Raw genomic sequence first — 4,036 nt, forward strand, 5'->3', positions numbered from 1 at the left:
ATCTACAGGTGCTCGGGAAGGCTGCAGAGCTAATCCTCCCCCTGGTTTCTGGGGCAGTGTTTGAGTCTCACCAGTCAGTTACTGCAAATGGGCTCTGGGATAGGCGTTTCATCCCCATACCCCTTCCCTTCTCTTTCCTTCCCCACTGAAGGATACTTCCTGCCCCTGCTAAGGTGGCTTCCCCCAGGACAAGGTAGGGACAGTCCAGCCTTACAGGAGTGCATGTTTGTCCTCCAGGTGAGGGCTGAGTTGCTCATACCTGGTATTAGCTGCTGCCTTCACTGCAGCTTTGATGATGTTGCTGCTACCTTGGTTCCAACACAATGGTCATTCATGGCCACAGGAGGATTGCCCCTTTCCAGAACAAGGTGGAAGATGACTGGCAGGCACAGGCATCTGTTCTCTGGCCTCTAAAGCCCTCAGTGAACCTAAGATTAAATAAGTAGTCTTTGTTGCCACTGCTAAGAAGGAGGGAGATGGGACCAGGGAAGCCTCAGAGGGAGACAGTCCATGGAACTAGGGTTGTAGGGGGGAATTGAGGGTGCTGACTCCAAACTCCTCCAGGCACTGCCTTCAGTCTGGGCACCCTCTGGGCTGTCAGCTGTGCAATCCCACCACCAGGAAGGTGAGCCTGGGGCATCAGGGGCTGCTGAGCCATGGGCTTGGGTCTGCCTGAGTACAGCATCTCTCTGGGCTGATGGCCTAGGCTGTGCAACCTCAGGCAACGTGCTTAACTTCTCTGAGCCTCACGTTTCCCAAATGTCAAATGCACCATTTGGATACAAAGATCTAGTTTTCAAACACTTTTAGCAGCAGATCCTCCAAATGTAAAAGAGGTGACGGCAGAGCCTGATGAATTTGGGAGGTTCTGGGACAGTTGGGGCCTCACCCAAAGACCTACCTATGTAGTCACGTTCCCCCTCAAGGGCTGGCCGGCTGAATTGAAATATCTTATATGAAAAGTTAGCATAAACTCAAATTGTCAAATGAATTGCTGGCAACTGACTTTCTGCTAGTAAAGTTTCTTAAGCAAGCGTGAATTTCCCTTTAATAATCTAAATATTGTGCTTACCAAATCAAACAAGAAATCTGGTTACATAGACAAAAATGGTCATTTGGCAAAGTAATTGGTGAGTTTTGTTAGAATGCAGAAATGTGGTCTCCACCCCAGACCCACTGAATCAGGCCCTGCATTTTAACAAGATCCCCAGAGATCCCTACTGTCCTTCAAGTTAGAGAAGTGCTAAGTTAAAGCAATCATATTTGCATCACCCCAGCTCTTGAGAAATGGTCAGCATTCAAGCCCCCACTCCAGGGGTTCTCTGTTGGCCTGGGGTGAGGTCCATCCAGATGCCCAGGTGTTGTGAAGTTCCCCAGGTGATGTCAGTGTGGATGCAGGGCCTGACTGCTGGGAGGGCCAGCAGCCACGCTTGTCTAAATGTCTTCATCTTCTCCTTCTTCTTTCATTCCCTTGGGGACCTTGAATTTCCAAGCTCTGGCAGATGCTGTCACTGGAGCCTGATTTCTGTCACCTAAAGCTGACAGTCACAAGCCGATAGCCAGGGAGATGCATCCTTTTCAAAGCAACTGAGTAGTGTGTCAGTTCATACTTTGCATGGGGCTAACCGCTAGGAGGATAACAGTTGCAGAAGCGACCCAGTGGGGACAGAGGCAGGGCCAGCCTTCACTGACCACTTACTTCTTGGACCATCTCAGGGCAATTGGTCTGGGCAAGAGAGCTCTGTCCAAGCAGAGATCACAGGGCAGCTGGGGCAAGAGGGAGGCTGCTGGGGCTAGAAGAAGGGGCTGTAATGAGGACCACGGGAAAGAGTAGGAGCTTACAGCCTCCATCCCACCAGCTGGGACTCAAAGCCAAGATTCTGAATGCTCTTCAAGCTCTGCTTCTCAAGCTGCAGCCTACATCAGAATTACCTTGGGGCTTTTAAAAATACAGACTGCATGACTACATGGCTGTCACCGTGGCTGCTGTCGGCACAGGGGAACTCCCATCCCCAGACATCCCCAGACGAGTTGCTCCGGAAAGGCAAAGCGGTGAAGACTGAGGAGGAGCTGGAGGAGGATGACGACAAGGAGCTAGAGGAGACCCTGTCAGAGAGACTATGGGGCCTGACAGAGATGTTTCCAGAGAGGGTCCGGTCCGTGGCTGGAGCCACATTTGATCTCTTCCTCTTTGTGGCTCAAAAAATGTACAGGTTTTCCAGGGCAGCCTTGTGGACTGGGACCACTTCCTTTATGATCCCGGTTCTTCCCCTTGTCTTTGAGACTGAGAAGTTGCAAATGGAGCAACAGCAGCAACTGCAGCAGCAGCAGATACTTCTAGGGCCTAACACAGGGCTCTCAGGAGGAATGCCAGGGGCTCTACCTTCACTTCCTGGAAAGATCTAGATTGTTACTGCTGTTTGAGCTATCTCGGTGGGAGAAGTTTGAAATTCAATAGTGTTTGAACTGCTGATTATTTGGATTTTTTTTCTTTAACTTTGGCACATTGATCTATCTAAACCTAGTAGGAAGAATACTCCCCACATTGTCTCATGGAAAGACTCAACTTGCAACTGTGCCCTCCACACTATCCTGACTTCTTTTCTTCACTCTGATACCACAGTGCAGCCATGCAGACAGTTATTCCAGCTCTAGCCACTCTTCTCACCAAACTGCTCCTAACTGGAAGATCTCACTTTCCCCTTGTGGGGTAGGAACCGATGAAAGTGGGAGGGATGTGCCCCTGACCATTAACAACTGCTTTTTTATTTATTTTTTAGAATAGAAGGGGTTTTCTGATGTTTTAGAATTTTTACGGTTTCAGGTCTTAGATTTAAGTCTTTGATCCATCTTGAGTTGCTTTTTGTATAAGGTGAGAGACGAGGATCCAGTTTCATTCTTCTACATGTGGCTTGCCAATTATCCCAGCACCATTTGTAGAATAGGGTGTCCTTTCCCCCACTTTGTTTTTATTTGTTTGGTTGAAGATCAGTTGACTGTAAGTATTTAGCTTTATATCTGAGTTCTCTATTCTGTTCCATTGGCCTCTATGCCCATTTTTATACCAATACCATGCTGTTTTGGTGATTATGGCCTAATAGTATAGTTCGAAGTCAGCTAATGTGATGCCTCCAGATGTGTTCTTTTTGCTTAGTCTTGCTTTGACTGTGTGGACTCTTTTTTGGTTGCATATGCAATTAGGATTGTTTTTTCTAGTTCTGTGAAGAATGATGGTGCTATTTTGAGAATTTGCATTGAATTTGTAGAATGTTTTTGGCAGTATGGCTATTTTCACAATATTAACTCTACCCGTTCACGAGCATAGGATGTGTGTCCATTTGTTTGTGTCAATGGAACAACATCATGTGTCAATTTCTTTCAGCAATGTTTTGTTGTTTTCCCTATAGAGGTCTTTTACCTCCTTGGTTAAGTATATTTCTCGATATTTTATTTTCTTGCAGCTATTGTAAAAAGGGTTGAGTTCTTGATTTGATTCTCAGCTTGGTCACTGTTGGTGTAAAACACAGCTACTGATTTGTGTACATTAATTTTGTATTCTGAAATTGGGCAGAATTCATTTATCAGTTTTAGGAGCTTTTTGGATGAGTCTTTAGGGTTTTCTAAGTATACAATCATGTCATCAGCAAACAGAAACAGTTTGACTTTGTCTTTACCCACTTGGATGCCCTTTCTTTCTCTTGTCTGCTTGTTCTGGCTAGGACTTCCAGTACTGTGTTGAATAGAAGTGCTGAAAGTGAGCATCCTTGTCTTGTTCCAGTTCTCAGTGGGAATGCTTTCAACTTTTCTTTATTCAGTATAATGTTGGCTGTGGGTTTGTCATAGATGGCTTTTATTACCTTAAGCTATGTCCCTTTTATGCCAATTTTGCTAACAGTTTCAATCATAAAGGGATGCTGGATTTTGTCAAATGTTTTTTCTGCATCTATTGAGATCATGTGATTTTTCTTTTTAATTCTGTTTATATGGTGTATCACATTTATTGACTTGCAGATGTTGAATCATCCCTGCACCCTTG

The 4,036-nt window shown here is 45.6% G+C and overlaps 1 pseudogene; it reads left to right on the forward strand.

Annotated features, from left to right (window-relative positions):
* Positions 1–1,967: 1,967 nt before the first annotated feature.
* Positions 1,968–2,449, forward strand: LOC129006881 (mitochondrial import receptor subunit TOM22 homolog; annotated as a pseudogene).
* The last annotated feature ends 1,587 nt before the right edge of the window (positions 2,450–4,036 follow it).

Source organism: Pongo pygmaeus, chromosome 8, assembly GCF_028885625.2.
Source record: "Pongo pygmaeus isolate AG05252 chromosome 8, NHGRI_mPonPyg2-v2.0_pri, whole genome shotgun sequence".
Lineage (NCBI taxonomy): Eukaryota > Metazoa > Chordata > Mammalia > Primates > Hominidae > Pongo > Pongo pygmaeus.